The sequence below is a fragment of the Bacillus rossius genome, unplaced genomic scaffold (genome assembly GCF_032445375.1).
Source record: "Bacillus rossius redtenbacheri isolate Brsri unplaced genomic scaffold, Brsri_v3 Brsri_v3_scf50, whole genome shotgun sequence".
NCBI classification, from domain to species: domain Eukaryota; kingdom Metazoa; phylum Arthropoda; class Insecta; order Phasmatodea; family Bacillidae; genus Bacillus; species Bacillus rossius.
This window is the reverse complement of record NW_026962700.1, coordinates 1-25,526: the sequence shown is the minus strand read 5'-3', so window position 1 is coordinate 25,526 and position 25,526 is coordinate 1. Positions and strand designations below refer to the sequence as shown.

Sequence of the window (25,526 nt, the reverse complement as noted above, 5' to 3'; positions counted from 1 at the left end):
AGGCCCTCGGCCGAGGCCGGTTCTGGCGATGAGATGACTACTGACAATCGGCCACCCCAGCCACGACAATACTGTGGACCGCATCGCCAGCGCTTGGAGACCATGCAAGTCGGGTCTGGGGAGGCGGGCGCTGCTGGGGTCGGGGGGGTGGCTCCGCCTCCCTCCCCCGCGCCGGCCGGGCTGCGCACCCAGACTGTTTGCATTAAGGTCAGCGAGACGAAACATCTTCACGGCCTGGACGTCTCCACCATCCTCGCTCTGCCTACGACTACCTCTGCTCCAACACCACCAACTGTGACTACTACTACCACCACGGCCTGCATCACTTCACCGATCATGTCTCCTGCGCCTTCTCTTCCGCTGTTGCCGACCGACTCACCGCCTGCCGCCGTTCCTCCTGCTGCGACTGCTACTCCCATGGACACCGGCTTCATCGTTCCCACGAAGACCGTCAAGCGCGCCCACCCCGACCAGCACTCCTCCGACGATGCCGTCCCTACCAGCAACCGCTACGACAGTCTCCTCAGTCTACCGGATACCGACACCGACGACGGCGCTGGGGCTGCCTCCTCGGACCGACCCTTGACTGCCAAGCCCCGCCGCAAGCAGCATGCTAAACGGCACCGGCCCGACACGCAACCTCCTCCTGTGCCCTTCACCACTCTCCCGGGCCCCTCTTCGACGAGTCCCAGCTCATCTCGTGCTCCACCCCGCCCTCCAGCCTCGCAGCCTCGTGCCTCCTCCTCGGCGGCGCCTCGCCCGCCTACCTCCACTCCTCGCACGCCTCGCATGCCTCCGATCGCCTGCCTTCTCACGCCCACAGCCGGCCCCTTCGCCACTGCACAACGTTTTCAGTCTCTCCTCTCCGGTCCTCTCTCTGTCACCTCCGTCAATGACCGCACCTCCTTTTATACCAGCAACCCTCAGGACCACCAGCTCCTATTTGACGAACTCCAACGCCTCGGATATAAACCCTACACCCATCTCCGCCCCGACGAGCGTGCCGATCGAGTTGTGATCAAGAAACTCCCTCTCTCCACGACGGCTGACGAGGTCACCCAGTCCCTGCTCGACCTGCACCTACCTGTGGCATCTGTGGTGGCCATGCGCACCTCTCCTACTTCAACGACCCGGCCTTTCCTGGTCACTACATCCGGTCTGGGTGAGGCAGCCCCCTTCCTGAAGTTGAAGACATTGGGCTGCTGGGTGGTGGCAGTTGAGAAATACCGCGGCTCGGGGCGCGTACCTCAGTGCTACCGCTGCCAGCGGCCTGGACACCCGTCCTCCCGATGCCACCGGGACCTCGCCTGTTTCAAGTGCGCTGGGCCCCACTGGTCTCGGGACTGCACCTCGACTACCCGACGCTGCACGCTCTGTGACGGGGCCCACTTCGCTACTTCCACTGACTGTCGCGTGATTCAGGCTTACCTGCGCCGACACCCTCAACGACTCACTGACGCCACGACGACTGCCGTGGGGACCGGGCCCTCTGTCCCGTCCCTGTCCGATCCCAAGACGTTTCCTGCTCTCTCCACCAATGCTTGGGCACGCCCTCCCCCCGTTGTACCGGTTGTTCCCCCCTCTGCCACCTCGCACCCTCCTCCTTCCGCTCCTTCTTCTGACTCTCGACCGCTTGCCTCCGACTCAGACTGCTCGTCGCTTTCATCCCTCATTCACGACTTCATTTCATTCATCCGACAGTACCTCCCGCTCATCCGGACTGTCCTGACGGCACTCTCCCGAGCCCGCACCTCCACCGAGAAGTTCGAAGTGCTCCTCCAGGCCCTTCTGAATTTCTTCGATGGATCCCGCCCCTCCCCTTAGTGTCCTCATCTGGAACGTCTTTTCCCTCCTCCCTAAGCTCCACGACCTTTTGCACCTGCTCCACGAGCGATCGCCCGACGTCGTGTTCCTTTCTGAGACCTGGCTCTCCCCCTCTGCCCCCGTCCTGGTCCCCGGGTATGCGGTCCACCGTGCCGATCGCGATGGTCGGGGCGGGGGGGGTGGCGTTACTCGTCCGCAACACCATTTCACATCATCGCCGTCGCATCCCTTCTTCCCCCGCGGCCGAGGCGGTTGCTGTGCGCTTGCACGGCCTCCCGTACTCCCTGACCTTGGTATCCTTGTACCTCCCCCCTCAGTTCGCCTTTCCCACGGCCGACGTTGTCGCCCTCGGTCGGCTCGACGCCCACGTCGTGCTGGCCGGGGACTTCAACGCCACCCATCCCTTCTGGGGCTGTGCCGCCGCAAACCGGCGGGGCAGCTCCCTCCGGCAACTCCTTCGGCGTACTCCTCTCTCTCTTTATGCCCCTCCGACCCCGACATTTTTTCCGGCCCAGCTCAACCGGCAACCCAGCATCATCGACTTTGCACTGTCCACGCCCCTCCCCATTCTCTCGGATCTCACCACCATCGCCTCCGGCACCTCCGACCACTTGCCTGTTCTTGCCACACTTCACTTTCACCCCCATTCTAACCCCCACCTCCCCCGCTTCGATTTTCCCAAGGCCGACTGGGGCGGTTTTCAGCGTTCCCTCTCCGCTGCCATTGACCTGTCTGTTCCGTTCGATACCCCTGCCCGCCTTGACGCCAACGTTCTCTCGCTGACCGACGCCATTTCCGCGGCCGCCTCTGCCAACATACCTCTGGTTCCCCCCCGTCCCCTTGTCGACCCATTTCCGCCTTACCTCCGGGACGCCTTGTCCTTGCGCAACCGCTTCCGCGTCCTCTGGCAGGCTAGTCGTTCCCTGCTGCACCGGCGGGTGTACCTGGTGCTGCGGGGGCGCTGCCGGCGATTGGTCGCGGAGTGGAGGGCCCGTCTGGAGACTCGGCGTCTCCAATCCCTCTCTGCTTGCTCCGGCTCCCTCTGGTCTCACGTCCGTCGTCTCCGCTCGGTTCCTACCACCATCCCCCCGCTGACCACCCCCACGGGTGTGGCGGAAACGGCCTCGGAGCGATCCGAGGCGGTGGCCGCCTACCTGGCGACCACCTTCGCATCCGCACCCGGCCCTTCCCTGTCCTCCGAGTCTTCGGACGACGAGGACGGGGCCCGCCTCCTGTCTCGCCACGTCACTTTGCCCCCCCTTCCGGCCACCTTCCCCCTGCCGCTCGTCACGCCTTCCGAGGTCCGCACCCTGCTCGCCCGCCTTCGGCCCCGTTCTGCTCCTGGCCACGACTCTCTGCCCTCCCCCGTGCTCCGTGCCCTACCTCGCAAGGCCCTTGTGTTTCTGACCCGTCTTTTCAACGCAATGTTCCTCCTCTGCCACTTCCCCACCCCCTGGAAAACCGCCATCGTCTCACCCATCCCCAAACCTGGCAAGCCCCCGTCTCTCCCTTCATCTTTTCGGCCCATCTCGCTTCTTCCTATTCTGTCCAAGGTCGCGGAACGGGCGATCCACCGCCGTCTCCTCTTTCAAGTCACCACCCTGGACCTTCTACCCCGCCACCAGTTCGGTTTCCGCCCCCGCCACTCGACGACCCACGCCATTGCCCGTGTGGAGCACCTGGTGGTCCAGGGATTCGCCAGGCGGCAACACACGGGCATGGTGCTTCTTGACCTCGCCCGTGCTTTCGATTCCGTTCCGCATGCCCAGCTCCTCCAGCGCCTCTCTGCCACCGACCTCTCATCTCATCTCGTCCGCCTCCTCTGCTCCTTCCTGGAGGGTCGCACCTTCCGGGTTCGGGTGGAGGGGGTCCTCTCCGGCCCCCGCCCCATCTCCGCCGGCGTCCCCCAGGGCGCCATTCTCTCACCGCTACTTTTTACCCTCCACATCTCTGATCTCAAGCCCCCTCCCGGCACCTATCTTGTCCAGTACGCCGATGATACCTGTCTCCTGGCCTCTTCAGTTTCCGAGCGGCTGCTCTGCGACCGTCTCGGCCGCGGCCTCACTTCCCTCAACAATCAGTTCCTCGCGCATGGCATCGGGCTCAATCACTCTAAATCACGATCCATCCTCTTCTCCCGACTTCATCCACACCACGACCACCCGCCAGTCATCTCCGCCGTAGCCATCCCCTGGTCGCCTCGCATCCGTTATCTGGGGGTCACCCTAGACAATACCTTTACTTTTCTGCCGCACCTCGACTCCATCCGCACCAAGTCCCGTGCCGTCATGGCTCAGCTGGCCACCGTACTCAGACCGACATCCGGCACCCCTCTCGACGTTCGTGTGACTGCCTACCGTTCCTTCGTTCTTCCCCACTTCCTCTACGCGTGCCCGGCTTGGGTCCACTCCTCTCTGTACAACCTCCGTCCGATCGCCCGGTCCTACTTTCTCGGTGCCCGCCTCCTGCTCGGTCTCCCTCGCGCCACCTTACGGCAGACCCTCCTGGACCAGACTGGGCTCCCGCACTTACACGAGCTGCTCTGCAAGGTGACTAAGAAGTTCCTCCGCCACTGCCGGCGTTCTGACAACCCCCTGATCCGACTCCTTGCAGAGCCCCTGCCTGACGCCCCTCACCCCCGCCGACCGCTCTTTACCTACGATCATTTGAGACGCCCTGACCCCGATGACGTTGACGCTGGTGCAGTCGCGGCTGGTGGGCCCGGCAGCTGACGACGGTGATCACCACGTCCACGGTTGGCTCTGAGGAATGTTACCAGGCATCATCCCATCACGATCTCTGCTCTCAGTGAACTACTGCCTACCATCGCCACTGCTCCGGACCGTCTTCATCTGCGGCCCGGCACCTTCTGCGCCCCGAGTCGCCCCCGGCAGCCCACAGAAGATTCGCCGCCCAACAAGCAGCTGGACCTCTAGGACGGTATCGTCGGAGGGGCCCCGTTTCGTCAGTGTTGAATAAAGATTGTCACCATTCGCCCTTGTGGCCATGTATTCGTGTTCTATGTTGTGTTTTATTTGTGTTCACCTGTATCCGCTTTTTATATTAAAGATGAATTTTTTGGTGGGTAACTCCCTTCAGTGGGAGTTCCCTTTGAAAAAAAAAAAAAAAAAAAAAAAAAAAAAAAAAAAAAAAAAACTAAAGATTTCCGTGGAGGGGAACATTTGATGAGTCTTTAAACAATTTTTTGTTGTGCCCAGTGTTTACACACTGGGCCGGTTACCGTTAAACCACTGGGCCCGGGGGTGAGGCGGGGAGGGGGAAATCTGAAAAATCGAATTGGACAAGTATCGTTCATGGGAATTTTTTTTTTCTTTTTTCAACTATTACCATGCACAATTACGTACCTTCCTTCCGCACTTTCAAGACGGTGGGGTTGTTCGCCAAGGCACCGTAAACTTGAGACCTACGAATGCATTACATACCATACACAGATGAAAAAAAAAAAAAAAATTACACTTCACTGTACATAATTCTTAACACTACTTCACAACTACTAAGTTGAAATTTTTTCACCGGGACAGCGCGAACGCAGTCCCGACTACCAAAAATTACGCGCCCGAGTTACCCACATTTGGGGTAATCGCAGAGGTCAGCTCAACCGAAGTGCAAGGGAAGAGCCTCACCCTGGGGGAACCCCCTGCTTGATCAGGGTAGCCCCTACGCCAGGTAAGTATGCTGCGCAGTGTTTCGCTTTTCTATTTCACTTGGAGCTCGGACCACCTCATCAACGTGTTTTGAGGTTATGTACTTCTACCTCCGAAACAGCTCTTTCCCCAGACATAACACTCCCGTGCCAGTTCATCACACTACATGACAGTACACACCAACAATGCAAATACAATTTCTTCCTACAACTGCCCGTTTCTACTCGCACCTCGTTTCCTTTGTTTCTGTACCCACGGCGACGGTCGACCGCCGCGTGCATTTGGTTACCCCGTTTGCCGCGTGGCGGCACTTGGTTACACCGTTTGCCGCGTGGCGGCACTCGGGTCGTCGCGTCCGCCTCGGCAAAAAGGCGGGCACCACGGCACAGTCGAGAGGGGAACTTTTTTCCATTAGCAACATACCTAGGGTTTCACGAAATATCGAGTGCCGTGTCCCACGAGGCGATTTTCGGACGATTCGCGGCTTCAGGCTGCACGACCGTACGCTATTTTCACCATTAGTGGTGGTCCGCACATTTTTCCTATATAGTCCGGATTTTCAAAGTTTCAACCGTGCTCTGGTTTCCCTTCAAACGCATAAATCTTTCGCCTTTTACTAAAGATTTCCGTGGAGGGGAACATTTGATGAGTCTTTAAACAATTTTTTGTTGTGCCCAGTGTTTACACACTGGGCCGGTTACCGTTAAACCACTGGGCCCGGGGGTGAGGCGGGGAGGGGGAAATCTGAAAAATCGAATTGGACAAGTATCGTTCATGGGAATTTTTTTTTTCTTTTTTCAACTATTACCATGCACAATTACGTACCTTCCTTCCGCACTTTCAAGACGGTGGGGTTGTTCGCCAAGGCACCGTAAACTTGAGACCTACGAATGCATTACATACCATACACAGATGAAAAAAAAAAAAAAAATTACACTTCACTGTACATAATTCTTAACACTACTTCACAACTACTAAGTTGAAATTTTTTCACCGGGACAGCGCGAACGCAGTCCCGACTACCAAAAATTACGCGCCCGAGTTACCCACATTTGGGGTAATCGCAGAGGTCAGCTCAACCGAAGTGCAAGGGAAGAGCCTCACCCTGGGGGAACCCCCTGCTTGATCAGGGTAGCCCCTACGCCAGGTAAGTATGCTGCGCAGTGTTTCGCTTTTCTATTTCACTTGGAGCTCGGACCACCTCATCAACGTGTTTTGAGGTTATGTACTTCTACCTCCGAAACAGCTCTTTCCCCAGACATAACACTCCCGTGCCAGTTCATCACACTACATGACAGTACACACCAACAATGCAAATACAATTTCTTCCTACAACTGCCCGTTTCTACTCGCACCTCGTTTCCTTTGTTTCTGTACCCACGGCGACGGTCGACCGCCGCGTGCATTTGGTTACCCCGTTTGCCGCGTGGCGGCACTTGGTTACACCGTTTGCCGCGTGGCGGCACTCGGGTCGTCGCGTCCGCCTCGGCAAAAAGGCGGGCACCACGGCACAGTCGAGAGGGGAACTTTTTTCCATTAGCAACATACCTAGGGTTTCACGAAATATCGAGTGCCGTGTCCCACGAGGCGATTTTCGGACGATTCGCGGCTTCAGGCTGCACGACCGTACGCTATTTTCACCATTAGTGGTGGTCCGCACATTTTTCCTATATAGTCCGGATTTTCAAAGTTTCAACCGTGCTCTGGTTTCCCTTCAAAGGCATCAAACTGTTCAGGGGAATTTTTTAAAAGCTTTTTGAAGCAAATCTGAGCACTTTTGGCCATTAACTAACTGGTTTCCTTTCAGCAATTTCAGCGAGCCGCCGAGACCTGCTGCTGCTAGTTCCTGAGTCGACCACCAGGAGTGCTCTTGTGTAGATCTAGTTCTTAGATCCTAGATCTTCTTCTTGTGAGTGCTGTGCGCCACCGAGTCGCGGCCTATTGGGGCGGCTGAGGGGGGAGTTTGGAATGGACTCCCTCCCGATGAAGCCACACCAGGGCGGGGGCGACCTCGGTCAGAGGCCATCGGCCGAGGCCACTTCTTGTGACTCCCGGCAACCAAGTTGTAGCCTATTGGGGAGGCCGAGGGGTGAGTTTGGAATGGACTCTCTCCCGATGACGCCGAACCAGGGCGGGGACGACTTTGGTCCGGGGCCCTCGGCCGAGGCCGGTTCTGGCGATGAGATGACTACTGACAATCGGCCACCCCAGCCACGACAATACTGTGGACCGCATCGCCAGCGCTTGGAGACCATGCAAGTCGGGTCTGGGGAGGCGGGCGCTGCTGGGGTCGGGGGGGTGGCTCCGCCTCCCTCCCCCGCGCCGGCCGGGCTGCGCACCCAGACTGTTTGCATTAAGGTCAGCGAGACGAAACATCTTCACGGCCTGGACGTCTCCACCATCCTCGCTCTGCCTACGACTACCTCTGCTCCAACACCACCAACTGTGACTACTACTACCACCACGGCCTGCATCACTTCACCGATCATGTCTCCTGCGCCTTCTCTTCCGCTGTTGCCGACCGACTCACCGCCTGCCGCCGTTCCTCCTGCTGCGACTGCTACTCCCATGGACACCGGCTTCATCGTTCCCACGAAGACCGTCAAGCGCGCCCACCCCGACCAGCACTCCTCCGACGATGCCGTCCCTACCAGCAACCGCTACGACAGTCTCCTCAGTCTACCGGATACCGACACCGACGACGGCGCTGGGGCTGCCTCCTCGGACCGACCCTTGACTGCCAAGCCCCGCCGCAAGCAGCATGCTAAGCGGCACCGGCCCGACACGCAACCTCCTCCTGTGCCCTTCACCACTCTCCCGGGCCCCTCTTCGACGAGTCCCAGCTCATCTCGTGCTCCACCCCGCCCTCCAGCCTCGCAGCCTCGTGCCTCCTCCTCGGCGGCGCCTCGCCCGCCTACCTCCACTCCTCGCACGCCTCGCATGCCTCCGATCGCCTGCCTTCTCACGCCCACAGCCGGCCCCTTCGCCACTGCACAACGTTTTCAGTCTCTCCTCTCCGGTCCTCTCTCTGTCACCTCCGTCAATGACCGCACCTCCTTTTATACCAGCAACCCTCAGGACCACCAGCTCCTATTTGACGAACTCCAACGCCTCGGATATAAACCCTACACCCATCTCCGCCCCGACGAGCGTGCCGATCGAGTTGTGATCAAGAAACTCCCTCTCTCCACGACGGCTGACGAGGTCACCCAGTCCCTGCTCGACCTGCACCTACCTGTGGAATCTGTGGTGGCCATGCGCACCTCTCCTACTTCAACGACCCGGCCTTTCCTGGTCACTACATCCGGTCTGGGTGAGGCAGCCCCCTTCCTGAAGTTGAAGACATTGGGCTGCTGGGTGGTGGCAGTTGAGAAATACCGCGGCTCGGGGCGCGTACCTCAGTGCTACCGCTGCCAGCGGCCTGGACACCCGTCCTCCCGATGCCACCGGGACCTCGCCTGTTTCAAGTGCGCTGGGCCCCACTGGTCTCGGGACTGCACCTCGACTACCCGACGCTGCACGCTTTGTGACGGGGCCCACTTCGCTACTTCCACTGACTGTCGCGTGATTCAGGCTTACCTGCGCCGACACCCTCAACGACTCACTGACGCCACGACGACTGCCGTGGGGACCGGGCCCTCTGTCCCGTCCCTGTCCGATCCCAAGACGTTTCCTGCTCTCTCCACCAATGCTTGGGCACGCCCTCCCCCCGTTGTACCGGTTGTTCCCCCCTCTGCCACCTCGCACCCTCCTCCTTCCGCTCCTTCTTCTGACTCTCGACCGCTTGCCTCCGACTCAGACTGCTCGTCGCTTTCATCCCTCATTCACGACTTCATTTCATTCATCCGACAGTACCTCCCGCTCATCCGGTCTGTCCTGACGGCACTCTCCCGAGCCCGCACCTCCACCGAGAAGTTCGAAGTGCTCCTCCAGGCCCTTCTGAATTTCTTCGATGGATCCCGCCCCTCCCCTTAGTGTCCTCATCTGGAACGTCTTTTCCCTCCTCCCTAAGCTCCACGACCTTTTGCACCTGCTCCACGAGCGATCGCCCGACGTCGTGTTCCTTTCTGAGACCTGGCTCTCCCCCTCTGCCCCCGTCCTGGTCCCCGGGTATGCGGTCCACCGTGCCGATCGCGATGGTCGGGGCGGGGGGGTGGCGTTACTCGTCCGCAACACCATTTCACATCATCGCCGTCGCATCCCTTCTTCCCCCGCGGCCGAGGCGGTTGCTGTGCGCTTGCACGGCCTCCCGTACTCCCTGACCTTGGTATCCTTGTACCTCCCCCCTCAGTACGCCTTTCCCACGGCCGACGTTGTCGCCCTCGGTCGGCTCGACGCCCACGTCGTGCTGGCCGGGGACTTCAACGCCACCCATCCCTTCTGGGGCTGTGCCGCCGCGAACCGGCGGGGCAGCTCCCTCCGGCAACTCCTTCGGCGTACTCCTCTCTCTCTTTATGCCCCTCCGACCCCGACATTTTTTCCGGCCCAGCTCAACCGGCAACCCAGCATCATCGACTTTGCACTGTCCACGCCCCTCCCCATTCTCTCGGATCTCACCACCATCACCTCCGGCACCTCCGACCACTTGCCTGTTCTTGCCACACTTCACTTTCACCCCCGTTCTAACCCCCACCTCCCCCGCTTCGATTTTCCCAAGGCCGACTGGGGCGGTTTTCAGCGTTCCCTCTCCGCTGCCATAGACCTGTCTGTTCCGTTCGATACCCCTGCCCGCCTTGACGCCAACGTTCTCTCGCTGACCGACGCCATTTCCGCGGCCGCCTCTGCCAACATACCTCTGGTTCCCCCCCGTCCCCTTGTCGACCCATTTCCGCCTTACCTCCGGGACGCCTTGTCCTTGCGCAACCGCTTCCGCGTCCTCTGGCAGGCTAGTCGTTCCCTGCTGCACCGGCGGGTGTACCTGGTGCTGCGGGGGCGCTGCCGGCGATTGGTCGCGGAGTGGAGGGCCCGTCTGGAGACTCGGCGTCTCCAATCCCTCTCTGCTTGCTCCGGCTCCCTCTGGTCTCACGTCCGTCGTCTCCGCTCGGTTCCTACCACCATCCCCCCGCTGACCACCCCCACGGGTGTGGCGGAAACGGCCTCGGAGCGATCCGAGGCGGTGGCCGCCTACCTGGCGACCACCTTCGCATCCGCACCCGGCCCTTCCCTGTCCTCCGAGTCTTCGGACGACGAGGACGGGGCCCGCCTCCTGTCTCGCCACGTCACTTTGCCCCCCCTTCCGGCCACCTTCCCCCTGCCGCTCGTCACGCCTTCCGAGGTCCGCACCCTGCTCGCCCGCCTTCGGCCCCGTTCTGCTCCTGGCCACGACTCTCTGCCCTCCCCCGTGCTCCGTGCCCTACCTCGCAAGGCCCTTGTGTTTCTGACCCGTCTTTTCAACGCAATGTTCCTCCTCTGCCACTTCCCCACCCCCTGGAAAACCGCCGTCGTCTCACCCATCCCCAAACCTGGCAAGCCCCCGTCTCTCCCTTCATCTTTTCGGCCCATCTCGCTTCTTCCTATTCTGTCCAAGGTCGCGGAACGGGCGATCCACCGCCGTCTCCTCTTTCAAGTCACCACCCTGGACCTTCTACCCCGCCACCAGTTCGGTTTCCGCCCCCGCCACTCGCCGACCCACGCCATTGCCCGTGTGGAGCACCTGGTGGTCCAGGGATTCGCCAGGCGGCAACACACGGGCATGGTGCTTCTTGACCTCGCCCGTGCTTTCGATTCCGTTCCGCATGCCCTGCTCCTCCAGCGCCTCTCTGCCACCGACCTCTCATCTCATCTCATCCGCCTCCTCTGCTCCTTCCTGGAGGGTCGCACCTTCCGGGTTCGGGTGGAGGGGGTCCTCTCCGGCCCCCGCCCCATCTCCGCCGGCGTCCCCCAGGGCGCCATTCTCTCACCGCTACTTTTTACCCTCCACATCTCTGATCTCAAGCCCCCTCCCGGCACCTATCTTGTCCAGTACGCCGATGATACCTGTCTCCTGGCCTCTTCAGTTTCCGAGCGGCTGCTCTGCGACCGTCTCGGCCGCGGCCTCACTTCCCTCAACAATCAGTTCCTCGCGCATGGCATCGGGCTCAATCACTCTAAATCACGATCCATCCTCTTCTCCCGACTTCATCCACACCACGACCACCCGCCAGTCATCTCCACCGTAGCCATCCCCTGGTCGCCTCGCATCCGTTATCTGGGGGTCACCCTAGACAATACCTTTACTTTTCTGCCGCACCTCGACTCAATCCGCACCAAGTCCCGTGCCGTCATGGCTCAGCTGGCCACCATACTCAGACCGACATCCGGCACCCCTCTCGACGTTCGTGTGACTGCCTACCGTTCCTTTGTTCTTCCCCACTTCCTCTACGCGTGCCCGGCTTGGGTCCACTCCTCTCTGTACAACCTCCGTCCGATCACCCGGTCCTACTTTCTCGGTGCCCGCCTCCTGCTCGGTCTCCCTCGCGCCACCTTACGACAGACCCTCCTGGACCAGACTGGGCTCCCGCACTTACACGAGCTGCTCTGCAAGGTGACTAAGAAGTTTCTCCGCCAATGCCGGCGTTCTGACAACCCCCTGATCCGACTCCTTGCAGAGCCCCTGCCTGACGCTCCTCACCCCCGCCGACCGCTCTTTACCTACGATCATTTGAGACGCCCTGACCCTGATGACGTTGACGCTGGTGCAGTCGCGGCTGGTGGGCCCGGCAGCTGACGACGGTGATCACCACGTCCACGGTTGGCTCTGAGGAATGTTACCAGGCATCATCCCATCAAGATCTCTGCTCTCAGTGAACTACTGCCTAACATCGCCACTGCTCCGGACCGTCTTCATCTGCGGCCCGGCACCTTCTGCGCCCCGAGTCGCCCCCGGCAGCCCACAGAAGATTCGCCGCCCAACAAGCAGCTGGACCTCTAGGACGGTATCGTCGGAGGGGCCCCGTTTCGTCAGTGTTGAATAAAGATTGTCACCATTCGCCCTTGTGGCCATGTATTCGTGTTCTATGTTGTGTTTTATTTGTGTTCACCTGTATCCGCTTTTTATATTAAAGATGAATTTTTTGGTGGGTAACTCCCTTCAGTGGGAGTTCCCTTTGTAAAAAAAAAAAAAAAAAAAAAAAAAAAAAAAAAAAAAAAAAAAAAAAAAAAAACTAAAGATTTCCGTGGAGGGGAACATTTGATGAGTCTTTAAACAATTTTTTGTTGTGCCCAGTGTTTACACACTGGGCCGGTTACCGTTAAACCACTGGGCCCGGGGGTGAGGCGGGGAGGGGGAAATCTGAAAAATCGAATTGGACAAGTATCGTTCATGGGAATTTTTTTTTTCTTTTTTCAACTATTACCATGCACAATTACGTACCTTCCTTCCGCACTTTCAAGACGGTGGGGTTGTTCGCCAAGGCACCGTAAACTTGAGACCTACGAATGCATTACATACCATACACAGATGAAAAAAAAAAAAAAAATTACACTTCACTGTACATAATTCTTAACACTACTTCACAACTACTAAGTTGAAATTTTTTCACCGGGACAGCGCGAACGCAGTCCCGACTACCAAAAATTACGCGCCCGAGTTACCCACATTTGGGGTAATCGCAGAGGTCAGCTCAACCGAAGTGCAAGGGAAGAGCCTCACCCTGGGGGAACCCCCTGCTTGATCAGGGTAGCCCCTACGCCAGGTAAGTATGCTGCGCAGTGTTTCGCTTTTCTATTTCACTTGGAGCTCGGACCACCTCATCAACGTGTTTTGAGGTTATGTACTTCTACCTCCGAAACAGCTCTTTCCCCAGACATAACACTCCCGTGCCAGTTCATCACACTACATGACAGTACACACCATCAATGCAAATACAATTTCTTCCTACAACTGCCCGTTTCTACTCGCACCTCGTTTCCTTTGTTTCTGTACCCACGGCGACGGTCGACCGCCGCGTGCATTTGGTTACCCCGTTTGCCGCGTGGCGGCACTTGGTTACACCGTTTGCCGCGTGGCGGCACTCGGGTCGTCGCGTCCGCCTCGGCAAAAAGGCGGGCACCACGGCACAGTCGAGAGGGGAACTTTTTTCCATTAGCAACATACCTAGGGTTTCACGAAATATCGAGTGCCGTGTCCCACGAGGCGATTTTCGGACGATTCGCGGCTTCAGGCTGCACGACCGTACGCTATTTTCACCATTAGTGGTGGTCCGCACATTTTTCCTATATAGTCCGGATTTTCAAAGTTTCAACCGTGCTCTGGTTTCCCTTCAAACGCATAAATCTTTCGCCTTTTACTAAAGATTTCCGTGGAGGGGAACATTTGATGAGTCTTTAAACAATTTTTTGTTGTGCCCAGTGTTTACACACTGGGCCGGTTACCGTTAAACCACTGGGCCCGGGGGTGAGGCGGGGAGGGGGAAATCTGAAAAATCGAATTGGACAAGTATCGTTCATGGGAATTTTTTTTTTCTTTTTTCAACTATTACCATGCACAATTACGTACCTTCCTTCCGCACTTTCAAGACGGTGGGGTTGTTCGCCAAGGCACCGTAAACTTGAGACCTACGAATGCATTACATACCATACACAGATGAAAAAAAAAAAAAAAATTACACTTCACTGTACATAATTCTTAACACTACTTCACAACTACTAAGTTGAAATTTTTTCACCGGGACAGCGCGAACGCAGTCCCGACTACCAAAAATTACGCGCCCGAGTTACCCACATTTGGGGTAATCGCAGAGGTCAGCTCAACCGAAGTGCAAGGGAAGAGCCTCACCCTGGGGGAACCCCCTGCTTGATCAGGGTAGCCCCTACGCCAGGTAAGTATGCTGCGCAGTGTTTCGCTTTTCTATTTCACTTGGAGCTCGGACCACCTCATCAACGTGTTTTGAGGTTATGTACTTCTACCTCCGAAACAGCTCTTTCCCCAGACATAACACTCCCGTGCCAGTTCATCACACTACATGACAGTACACACCAACAATGCAAATACAATTTCTTCCTACAACTGCCCGTTTCTACTCGCACCTCGTTTCCTTTGTTTCTGTACCCACGGCGACGGTCGACCGCCGCGTGCATTTGGTTACCCCGTTTGCCGCGTGGCGGCACTTGGTTACACCGTTTGCCGCGTGGCGGCACTCGGGTCGTCGCGTCCGCCTCGGCAAAAAGGCGGGCACCACGGCACAGTCGAGAGGGGAACTTTTTTCCATTAGCAACATACCTAGGGTTTCACGAAATATCGAGTGCCGTGTCCCACGAGGCGATTTTCGGACGATTCGCGGCTTCAGGCTGCACGACCGTACGCTATTTTCACCATTAGTGGTGGTCCGCACATTTTTCCTATATAGTCCGGATTTTCAAAGTTTCAACCGTGCTCTGGTTTCCCTTCAAACGCATAAATCTTTCGCCTTTTACTAAAGATTTCCGTGGAGGGGAACATTTGATGAGTCTTTAAACAATTTTTTGTTGTGCCCAGTGTTTACACACTGGGCCGGTTACCGTTAAACCACTGGGCCCGGGGGTGAGGCGGGGAGGGGGAAATCTGAAAAATCGAATTGGACAAGTATCGTTCATGGGAATTTTTTTTTTCTTTTTTCAACTATTACCATGCACAATTACGTACCTTCCTTCCGCACTTTCAAGACGGTGGGGTTGTTCGCCAAGGCACCGTAAACTTGAGACCTACGAATGCATTACATACCATACACAGATGAAAAAAAAAAAAAAAATTACACTTCACTGTACATAATTCTTAACACTACTTCACAACTACTAAGTTGAAATTTTTTCACCGGGACAGCGCGAACGCAGTCCCGACTACCAAAAATTACGCGCCCGAGTTACCCACATTTGGGGTAATCGCAGAGGTCAGCTCAACCGAAGTGCAAGGGAAGAGCCTCACCCTGGGGGAACCCCCTGCTTGATCAGGGTAGCCCCTACGCCAGGTAAGTATGCTGCGCAGTGTTTCGCTTTTCTATTTCACTTGGAGCTCGGACCACCTCATCAACGTGTTTTGAGGTTATGTACTTCTACCTCCGAAACAGCTCTTTCCCCAGACATAACACTCCCGTGCCAGTTCATCACACTACATGACAGTACACACCAACAATGCAAATACAATTTCTTCCTACAACTGCCCGTTTCTACTCGCACCTCGTTTCCTTTGTTTCTGTACCCACGGCGACGGTCGACCGCCGCGTGCATTTGGTTACCCCGTTTGCCGCGTGGCGGCACTTGGTTACACCGTTTGCCGCGTGGCGGCACTCGGGTCGTCGCGTCCGCCTCGGCAAAAAGGCGGGCACCACGGCACAGTCGAGAGGGGAACTTTTTTCCATTAGCAACATACCTAGGGTTTCACGAAATATCGAGTGCCGTGTCCCACGAGGCGATTTTCGGACGATTCGCGGCTTCAGGCTGCACGACCGTACGCTATTTTCACCATTAGTGGTGGTCCGCACATTTTTCCTATATAGTCCGGATTTTCAAAGTTTCAACCGTGCTCTGGTTTCCCTTCAAACTGCTCTTAGGTGCTACTCTGAGTGGTTTGCAGGGATTTCCTTAGTTAATTCGAGTTTTCCTCGCGTGCTTTTATAATCCGACCAGTCGTTTCTGGTGCGAAGACTTGCTGCTGGGTGCATATCCGGATCTGGTAACTCTCAGCAGCAAGCAACTGGGTCCCCCCCTGGGCATTGCTGGGGGGACTCTGCAGAAATAAATTCAACCCTCGGGTTCCACTAATTATTATTTTATTTTTATTTACAAGTTCTACTCAGCATCACTCCTATTATATTCACTCCATCTTCTTCCACCTTTAACTGACTGCTGACTGCTGCTGCTGCTTCCTGGGGCTGTCACCAGGTGGCCGAGAAGAGTAGTTCCTCCCAGGTGTGGCTCTTGGCCTGCCGACTTGATTGTTTCTCGTCGGCATGGCCGAGGGGGGGTCCGGGGAGGACCCGCCCCTGGGGGACTCCGACTTTGAGGGCCGACTCCAACCGCCATTGAGGGACTACACCAGGCCTCCTGGTGGCCACCGAGACCGGACGGGTGCCTCGGGCGATGCTGGAGCAGAGGGATGCTCGCCGCCCCCCACCCCCAGCCAGACCGGGATCCGCACCCAGGAGCGCTGCACGAAGGTGTCGGAGTCCAAGCATCACCAGATGGTGCCACCTGGCTTCTGCTCCGACACCCCCTTCACCCCGGACGTCACCATGGCAGCAACCCTCACCACCACGACCACCACCATGACGACCACGACAGTTTGCACTTTCACCCCCTCTGCTTCTCACCCCATCTCCTCACCATTCTCAGCCCCTTCCCCCTCACTGCCACTCATCCCTGTCGAGCCTGCGGCCCCCCGGGACGTGCCGATGGACACCGGCTTCAGCCTCCCCCGCCGGACGGTGAAGCGGCCGAGGATGGGGCGCGCCGAGGACCGCACCTCCATCTCCAACCGGTTTGGCGCCCTCGAGCTCGACTCCGCCGGCGAGGAGGGGACCTCGTCCCGGGACTCGTCACCTGCACCATCCACGTCATCCCGCATCTCACACCTCACCCGCCGCACCACCCCCCGACCGACTACGACCGCCGCGACTCAGCCATCGACCTCCGCTGCTCGTCAGCCGTCGCCTCGACCATCCACCTCCGCATCTGCACCTGGACCCCGCACCCGGCCTCCCACCCAACCTGCTGCCGCCCCCGCATCTGCCTCCGCCGCCGCCACCGTCAAGCCTACCCGCATGCCGCCCATCGGCTGCCGCCTCCCCATCACCACCAGCCCCTTCACCCTGGCCCAATCGTTTCAGTCGCTCCTTTCTGGCAAGCTATCCATCACCTCCGTCGACGGCCGCACCTCCTTTTACACTTCTAACGCCGCTGATCACACCTTCCTATACGACCACCTCACCCAGCTCGGCCATCAGCCTTTCACGCACCTGCGACAGGACGAGAAGGGGGACCGACTCGTCCTGAAGCGTCTCCCACTCACCACTACCCCCGAGGAGGTGCACGCCGCCCTCCTCGACCTGGACCTACCCGTTGCTTCCGTCACTCCGCTCCGCGTCACCGACACCGCCACGACCCGTCCGTTCCTGGTTAATACTCACCACCTGGGGGAGGCAGCTCCCTTCCTGGCTCTACGCTCCCTGGGCTGCTGGGTGGTCTCCGTCGAACGCTATCGTGGCAGCGGGCGGGTCCCGCAGTGTTACCGGTGCCAGCAGGCCGGCCACCCATCCACACGCTGCGAGAGGCCGGTGGCCTGTTTCAAGTGTGCCGGGCCCCACCGGTCCCGCGAGTGCACATCGACGACTCCGAAGTGCGTCAATTGCGGCGAGGCGCACTTCGCGACTTCCATGGACTGCCGGGTGAACCAGGCCTACCTCAGACGCCACCCCCCCCCGACAACAGCCTGAGGCCACCCCGGCACCGCGACCGCGACCGCCAAACTTGACCGACGCTCGTGCCTTTCCCGCCGTCACCTCCAACGCCTGGACTCGGCGCGGTTCCGCCGCCGCCACCCTGTTCCCCTCCCGCGACGGGCCATCTCCATCTGCACCTCAGGACCCCTCATCTCACCGACCGGACGCTGACGACACTTCATTCACCACGATCATACGTGACCTCATCCAGCTGTTTCGGCAGTACTTTCCCTTCATTCGCCGCACCCTGACCGCCCTGTCCCATGCCAAGTCCCCTTCGGAGAGATTCGAGGTGCTCCTCCAAGCGCTTCTGGGTCTCTTCGATGGATCCCCCGCCGCCCCTTAAGCTCCTAGTCTGGAACGCCTTTTCTTTGCTCCCTAAGCTTCTCGACTTCCTTCACCTCGTCGACGAGCACTCACCCGATGTCGTGTTCCTATCAGAGACCTGGCTGACCCCCGCTGTACCCCTCCGCGTCCCGGGATATGCCGTCCACCGCTCCGACCGTGATGGTCGGGGGGGTGGGGTGGCACTCCTGGTGCGCGACACCTTCACCCATCACCGCCGACACATTCCACCTTCACCCGCGACTGAGGCTGTGGCCGTGCGCCTGTTCGGACAGCCCTACTCCCTGACTCTAGTCTCCGTGTATCTCCCACCCCAATTTGCCTTCCCCTCTGCCGCCGTTGTCGCCCTCGGTCGGCTCGATGCCCATGTCGTGCTGGCCGGGGACTTCAACGCCACCCATCCCTACTGGGGCTGCGTCGCGGCCAACCGCCGAGGCAGCTCCCTCCGTCAGCTCCTCCGGCGTACTAACCTCTCCATCTGCGCCCCCGCCACCCCCACATTCTTCCCCGCTCAGCACCACCGTCATCCCAGTATCATCGACCTCGCCCTCACCACACCGCTCCCCATCATCTCTGGTCTCACCACGCTCACCGCCGGGGCCTCGGATCACCTGCCCGTCCTCGGCTCCCTTCACTTCTACCCCCATTCCAACCCGCACCTTCCCCGCTTCGACTTCCGCAACGCCGACTGGAATGGGTTCCAGACCACCCTCTCATCATCACTCGACCTCACCCTCCCCTTCGACACCCCCGACCGTCTCGACGCCAACGTCGTGTCATTCACCCGGGCCGTCTCTGCGGCCGCCTCCGCTCACATTCCGCTGGCCACTCCAAGTACCCGCATCACCCCCTTCCCGCCTTACCTGCGTGACGCCGTGGTCCTGCGCGACCGCTTCCGCGGCCTGTGGCAGGCCTACCGGTCCCCGTTGACACGGATGGTGTTCCTCCTGCTGCGGGGCCGGTGCCGCCGGATGGTCGCGGCGTGGAAGGCGCATTTGGAGACCCGGCGTCTCGGCTCCCTCGCCTCTGCATCCGGCTCTCTGTGGACCTACGTCCGGCGCCTCCGATCGGTCCCCACCACTATTCCCCCACTCACCCACCCGGCCGGGGTGGCGGAGACTGCCCCTGAGCGATCGGAGGCGGTCGCTGCCTATCTCGCGACCACGTTTGCCTCCGCTGACCCCCCCACCCTCTCCTCCGAGTCTTCGGACGACGGGGACACACCCCCCCCCCCTCGCACATCACGTCACTCTGCCCGTTCTTCCGGACTCTCTGCCATTCCCTCTCGCCACGCCATCGGAGGTGCGCACACTCCTCCTCCGTCTCAAGCCCCCTTCTGCCCCCGGTTCCGACTCTCTGCCTGCACCCGTCCTCCGTGCTCTTCCTCGGAAGGCGACGGTCTTCCTTACCCGCATCATCAACGCGATGTTCCTTCTCTGTCATTTCCCCACCCCTTGGAAAGTGGCCATTGTCTCACCCATACCCAAACCCGGGAAGCCCCCTTCCCTACCATCATCGTACCGCCCCATTTCTCTTCTACCCATCATCTCTAAGGTCGCAGAGCGGACCATTCTCACACGCCTTCTCCTTCACGTCAACCTCTTGCATCTTCTCCCCCATCACCAGTTCGGTTTCCGCAAACGTCACTCCACCTCCCACGCCATCGCCCGTGTGGAGGTGCTGGCTGTCCAAGGTTTCGCACGGCGCCAACACACGGGCATGGTGCTTCTGGACCTTGCCCGGGCATTTGATTCCGTGCCCCATTCACAACTCATTCACCGTCTCTCCGCCACCGACCTTCCACCTCATCTCATACGCCTCATCTGCTCGTTCCTGGGGGGTCGTACCTTCCGGGTTCGGGTGGAGGGCGAACTCTCCGACCCCCGTCACATCATGGCCGGCGTCCCCCAGGGCGCCATCCTTTCACCCCTTCTCTTCACCCTTCACATCGCCGACCTGCAACCACCACCTGGCACTCACCTGGTTCAGTACGCCGATGACACTTGCCTCCTCGCTTCCTCCGTCTCCGAGCGGATGCTCGGCGGCCGCCTGAGCCGCGGGCTCACATCACTCTCTACTCAGTTCCTCGCGCACGGCATCGGGCTGAACTGCTCGAAGACCCAATCCATTCTCTTCTCACGCATCCACCCACGCCAGGACCACCCCCCACGAGTTTCCAGCACTGCCATCCCCTGGTCACCCGAGGTCCGCTATCTGGGGGTGACCCTGGACAGTACCTTCACTTTCATCCCGCACCTTGCTTCCATGAAGACTCAATCCAGGGCGGTCTTGGCGCAGCTGGCACCGATACTGCGACCCTCATCTGGCACCCCCCTCCCGGTTCGCATCACCGCATTTCATTCCTACGTCATCCCACGCTTCACCTACGCATCCCCCGTGTGGGTTCATTCATCCCGTTTCAACCTTCGCCCCATTACCCGCACCTACTTCCTGGGGATTCGTCTCCTTCTCGGACTCCCCCGCGCCACCTCCAGGCTGACTCTCCTGGCAGACTCCGGCCTGCCCCACCTTCACCCTCTCCTTCGCTCCATGACTACTTACTTCCTACGCCGATGCCGACGCAGCGACAACCCCCTCATCCTTCAACTTGCGGAGCCGCTGCCTCCTGCACCCCACCCACGACGACCGCTCTTTTCGACTGACCACTTACGCGACGACTCCGACGACGACGCTGACGACGTCCCGGCGGCCGGTGGGCCCGGTAGATGACGACGTAGACCTCCACGTCCACCGGTAGCCTCCGCGGACCCGCCACCATAGTTCACCATCTACATCGCCACTCCGTCTTCTTCCCATCGTCATCAGCATCGCCGTTTTCTCCGCGCGGCCTCCATCAGCTGCGCGGCTCCTGGATCAGCATCTCTTCACCCCCAGCAGTCCCTCACCCCCCCTCCACCCAACAAGTAGCCGGGACCTTCAAGAACCTCCGTGTTGGCGGGGTCCAGCATCGTCATGTTCTTCATCTTTGTGTTTATGTTCTGTACAGTGTTCTTGTCAACTGCCTTGTATGTATCTTTATGTATTAAATGATGTTTTTGTGTGTGGGGCCCCTAGGGGCCCCACTTTTGAAAACAAAAAAAAAAAAAAAAAAAAAAAAAAAAAAAAAAAAAAAAAAAAAAAAAAAAAAAAAAAAAACTAAAGATTTCCGTGGAGGGGAACATTTGATGAGTCTTTAAACAATTTTTTGTTGTGCCCAGTGTTTACACACTGGGCCGGTTACCGTTAAACCACTGGGCCCGGGGGTGAGGCGGGGAGGGGGAAATCTGAAAAATCGAATTGGACAAGTATCGTTCATGGGAATTTTTTTTTTCTTTTTTCAACTATTACCATGCACAATTACGTACCTTCCTTCCGCACTTTCAAGACGGTGGGGTTGTTCGCCAAGGCACCGTAAACTTGAGACCTACGAATGCATTACATACCATACACAGATGAAAAAAAAAAAAAAAATTACACTTCACTGTACATAATTCTTAACACTACTTCACAACTACTAAGTTGAAATTTTTTCACCGGGACAGCGCGAACGCAGTCCCGACTACCAAAAATTACGCGCCCGAGTTACCCACATTTGGGGTAATCGCAGAGGTCAGCTCAACCGAAGTGCAAGGGAAGAGCCTCACCCTGGGGGAACCCCCTGCTTGATCAGGGTAGCCCCTACGCCAGGTAAGTATGCTGCGCAGTGTTTCGCTTTTCTATTTCACTTGGAGCTCGGACCACCTCATCAACGTGTTTTGAGGTTATGTACTTCTACCTCCGAAACAGCTCTTTCCCCAGACATAACACTCCCGTGCCAGTTCATCACACTACATGACAGTACACACCAACAATGCAAATACAATTTCTTCCTACAACTGCCCGTTTCTACTCGCACCTCGTTTCCTTTGTTTCTGTACCCACGGCGACGGTCGACCGCCGCGTGCATTTGGTTACCCCGTTTGCCGCGTGGCGGCACTTGGTTACACCGTTTGCCGCGTGGCGGCACTCGGGTCGTCGCGTCCGCCTCGGCAAAAAGGCGGGCACCACGGCACAGTCGAGAGGGGAACTTTTTTCCATTAGCAACATACCTAGGGTTTCACGAAATATCGAGTGCCGTGTCCCACGAGGCGATTTTCGGACGATTCGCGGCTTCAGGCTGCACGACCGTACGCTATTTTCACCATTAGTGGTGGTCCGCACATTTTTCCTATATAGTCCGGATTTTCAAAGTTTCAACCGTGCTCTGGTTTCCCTTCAAACGCATAAATCTTTCGCCTTTTACTAAAGATTTCCGTGGAGGGGAACATTTGATGAGTCTTTAAACAATTTTTTGTTGTGCCCAGTGTTTACACACTGGGCCGGTTACCGTTAAACCACTGGGCCCGGGGGTGAGGCGGGGAGGGGGAAATCTGAAAAATCGAATTGGACAAGTATCGTTCATGGGAATTTTTTTTTTCTTTTTTCAACTATTACCATGCACAATTACGTACCTTCCTTCCGCACTTTCAAGACGGTGGGGTTGTTCGCCAAGGCACCGTAAACTTGAGACCTACGAATGCATTACATACCATACACAGATGAAAAAAAAAAAAAAAATTACACTTCACTGTACATAATTCTTAACACTACTTCACAACTACTAAGTTGAAATTTTTTCACCGGGACAGCGCGAACGCAGTCCCGACTACCAAAAATTACGCGCCCGAGTTACCCACATTTGGGGTAATCGCAGAGGTCAGCTCAACCGAAGTGCAAGGGAAGAGCCTCACCCTGGGGGAACCCCCTGCTTGATCAGGGTAGCCCCTACGCCAGGTAAGTATGCTGCGCAGTGTTTCGCTTTTCTATTTCACTTGGAGCTCGGACCACCTCATCAACGTGTTTTGAGGTTATGTACTTCTACCTCCGAAACAGCTCTTTCCCCAGACATAACACTCCCGTGCCAGTTCATCACACTACATGACAGTACACACCAACAATGCAAATACAATTTCTTCCTACAACTGCCCGTTTCTACTCGCACCTCGTTTCCTTTGTTTCTGTACCCACGGCGACGGTCGACCGCCGCGTGCATTTGGTTACCCCGTTTGCCGCGTGGCGGCACTTGGTTACACCGTTTGCCGCGTGGCGGCACTCGGGTCGTCGCGTCCGCCTCGGCAAAAAGGCGGGCACCACGGCACAGTCGAGAGGGGAACTTTTTTCCATTAGCAACATACCTAGGGTTTCACGAAATATCGAGTGCCGTGTCCCACGAGGCGATTTTCGGACGATTCGCGGCTTCAGGCTGCACGACCGTACGCTATTTTCACCATTAGTGGTGGTCCGCACATTTTTCCTATATAGTCCGGATTTTCAAAGTTTCAACCGTGCTCTGGTTTCCCTTCAAACGCATAAATCTTTCGCCTTTTACTAAAGATTTCCGTGGAGGGGAACATTTGATGAGTCTTTAAACAATTTTTTGTTGTGCCCAGTGTTTACACACTGGGCCGGTTACCGTTAAACCACTGGGCCCGGGGGTGAGGCGGGGAGGGGGAAATCTGAAAAATCGAATTGGACAAGTATCGTTCATGGGAATTTTTTTTTTCTTTTTTCAACTATTACCATGCACAATTACGTACCTTCCTTCCGCACTTTCAAGACGGTGGGGTTGTTCGCCAAGGCACCGTAAACTTGAGACCTACGAATGCATTACATACCATACACAGATGAAAAAAAAAAAAAAAATTACACTTCACTGTACATAATTCTTAACACTACTTCACAACTACTAAGTTGAAATTTTTTCACCGGGACAGCGCGAACGCAGTCCCGACTACCAAAAATTACGCGCCCGAGTTACCCACATTTGGGGTAATCGCAGAGGTCAGCTCAACCGAAGTGCAAGGGAAGAGCCTCACCCTGGGGGAACCCCCTGCTTGATCAGGGTAGCCCCTACGCCAGGTAAGTATGCTGCGCAGTGTTTCGCTTTTCTATTTCACTTGGAGCTCGGACCACCTCATCAACGTGTTTTGAGGTTATGTACTTCTACCTCCGAAACAGCTCTTTCCCCAGACATAACACTCCCGTGCCAGTTCATCACACTACATGACAGTACACACCAACAATGCAAATACAATTTCTTCCTACAACTGCCCGTTTCTACTCGCACCTCGTTTCCTTTGTTTCTGTACCCACGGCGACGGTCGACCGCCGCGTGCATTTGGTTACCCCGTTTGCCGCGTGGCGGCACTTGGTTACACCGTTTGCCGCGTGGCGGCACTCGGGTCGTCGCGTCCGCCTCGGCAAAAAGGCGGGCACCACGGCACAGTCGAGAGGGGAACTTTTTTCCATTAGCAACATACCTAGGGTTTCACGAAATATCGAGTGCCGTGTCCCACGAGGCGATTTTCGGACGATTCGCGGCTTCAGGCTGCACGACCGTACGCTATTTTCACCATTAGTGGTGGTCCGCACATTTTTCCTATATAGTCCGGATTTTCAAAGTTTCAACCGTGCTCTGGTTTCCCTTCAAACGCATAAATCTTTCGCCTTTTACTAAAGATTTCCGTGGAGGGGAACATTTGATGAGTCTTTAAACAATTTTTTGTTGTGCCCAGTGTTTACACACTGGGCCGGTTACCGTTAAACCACTGGGCCCGGGGGTGAGGCGGGGAGGGGGAAATCTGAAAAATCGAATTGGACAAGTATCGTTCATGGGAATTTTTTTTTTCTTTTTTCAACTATTACCATGCACAATTACGTACCTTCCTTCCGCACTTTCAAGACGGTGGGGTTGTTCGCCAAGGCACCGTAAACTTGAGACCTACGAATGCATTACATACCATACACAGATGAAAAAAAAAAAAAAAATTACACTTCACTGTACATAATTCTTAACACTACTTCACAACTACTAAGTTGAAATTTTTTCACCGGGACAGCGCGAACGCAGTCCCGACTACCAAAAATTACGCGCCCGAGTTACCCACATTTGGGGTAATCGCAGAGGTCAGCTCAACCGAAGTGCAAGGGAAGAGCCTCACCCTGGGGGAACCCCCTGCTTGATCAGGGTAGCCCCTACGCCAGGTAAGTATGCTGCGCAGTGTTTCGCTTTTCTATTTCACTTGGAGCTCGGACCACCTCATCAACGTGTTTTGAGGTTATGTACTTCTACCTCCGAAACAGCTCTTTCCCCAGACATAACACTCCCGTGCCAGTTCATCACACTACATGACAGTACACACCAACAATGCAAATACAATTTCTTCCTACAACTGCCCGTTTCTACTCGCACCTCGTTTCCTTTGTTTCTGTACCCACGGCG

The 25,526-nt window shown here is 57.1% G+C and overlaps 15 non-coding genes across 15 annotated transcripts; 6 read left to right on the top strand and 9 right to left on the bottom strand.

Annotated features, from left to right (window-relative positions):
* Nucleotides 1-5,356: 5,356 nt before the first annotated feature.
* Nucleotides 5,357-5,519, bottom strand: LOC134544787 (U1 spliceosomal RNA). The gene has a single exon (XR_010078044.1). It is a non-coding gene; the product is annotated as a U1 spliceosomal RNA (small nuclear RNA).
* Nucleotides 5,520-6,062: 543 nt separating this feature from the next.
* On the top strand, nt 6,063-6,182 carry LOC134544825 (U5 spliceosomal RNA). The gene has a single exon (XR_010078081.1). It is a non-coding gene; the product is annotated as a U5 spliceosomal RNA (small nuclear RNA).
* Nucleotides 6,183-6,481: 299 nt separating this feature from the next.
* LOC134544786 (U1 spliceosomal RNA) lies at nt 6,482-6,644 on the bottom strand. Its single transcript, XR_010078043.1, has one exon. It is a non-coding gene; the product is annotated as a U1 spliceosomal RNA (small nuclear RNA).
* Nucleotides 6,645-13,007: 6,363 nt separating this feature from the next.
* On the bottom strand, nt 13,008-13,170 carry LOC134544785 (U1 spliceosomal RNA). The gene has a single exon (XR_010078042.1). It is a non-coding gene; the product is annotated as a U1 spliceosomal RNA (small nuclear RNA).
* Nucleotides 13,171-13,713: 543 nt separating this feature from the next.
* LOC134544824 (U5 spliceosomal RNA) lies at nt 13,714-13,833 on the top strand. The gene has a single exon (XR_010078080.1). It is a non-coding gene; the product is annotated as a U5 spliceosomal RNA (small nuclear RNA).
* A 299-nt stretch (nt 13,834-14,132) lies between these two features.
* Nucleotides 14,133-14,295, bottom strand: LOC134544784 (U1 spliceosomal RNA). Its single transcript, XR_010078041.1, has one exon. It is a non-coding gene; the product is annotated as a U1 spliceosomal RNA (small nuclear RNA).
* A 543-nt stretch (nt 14,296-14,838) lies between these two features.
* LOC134544823 (U5 spliceosomal RNA) lies at nt 14,839-14,958 on the top strand. The gene has a single exon (XR_010078079.1). It is a non-coding gene; the product is annotated as a U5 spliceosomal RNA (small nuclear RNA).
* A 299-nt stretch (nt 14,959-15,257) lies between these two features.
* LOC134544828 (U1 spliceosomal RNA) lies at nt 15,258-15,420 on the bottom strand. Its single transcript, XR_010078084.1, has one exon. It is a non-coding gene; the product is annotated as a U1 spliceosomal RNA (small nuclear RNA).
* Nucleotides 15,421-21,758: 6,338 nt separating this feature from the next.
* LOC134544816 (U1 spliceosomal RNA) lies at nt 21,759-21,921 on the bottom strand. The gene has a single exon (XR_010078073.1). It is a non-coding gene; the product is annotated as a U1 spliceosomal RNA (small nuclear RNA).
* A 543-nt stretch (nt 21,922-22,464) lies between these two features.
* LOC134544822 (U5 spliceosomal RNA) lies at nt 22,465-22,584 on the top strand. The gene has a single exon (XR_010078078.1). It is a non-coding gene; the product is annotated as a U5 spliceosomal RNA (small nuclear RNA).
* A 299-nt stretch (nt 22,585-22,883) lies between these two features.
* LOC134544805 (U1 spliceosomal RNA) lies at nt 22,884-23,046 on the bottom strand. Its single transcript, XR_010078062.1, has one exon. It is a non-coding gene; the product is annotated as a U1 spliceosomal RNA (small nuclear RNA).
* Nucleotides 23,047-23,589: 543 nt separating this feature from the next.
* Nucleotides 23,590-23,709, top strand: LOC134544821 (U5 spliceosomal RNA). The gene has a single exon (XR_010078077.1). It is a non-coding gene; the product is annotated as a U5 spliceosomal RNA (small nuclear RNA).
* Nucleotides 23,710-24,008: 299 nt separating this feature from the next.
* Nucleotides 24,009-24,171, bottom strand: LOC134544794 (U1 spliceosomal RNA). The gene has a single exon (XR_010078051.1). It is a non-coding gene; the product is annotated as a U1 spliceosomal RNA (small nuclear RNA).
* Nucleotides 24,172-24,714: 543 nt separating this feature from the next.
* Nucleotides 24,715-24,834, top strand: LOC134544819 (U5 spliceosomal RNA). Its single transcript, XR_010078076.1, has one exon. It is a non-coding gene; the product is annotated as a U5 spliceosomal RNA (small nuclear RNA).
* A 299-nt stretch (nt 24,835-25,133) lies between these two features.
* LOC134544778 (U1 spliceosomal RNA) lies at nt 25,134-25,296 on the bottom strand. The gene has a single exon (XR_010078035.1). It is a non-coding gene; the product is annotated as a U1 spliceosomal RNA (small nuclear RNA).
* Nucleotides 25,297-25,526: the final 230 nt, after the last annotated feature.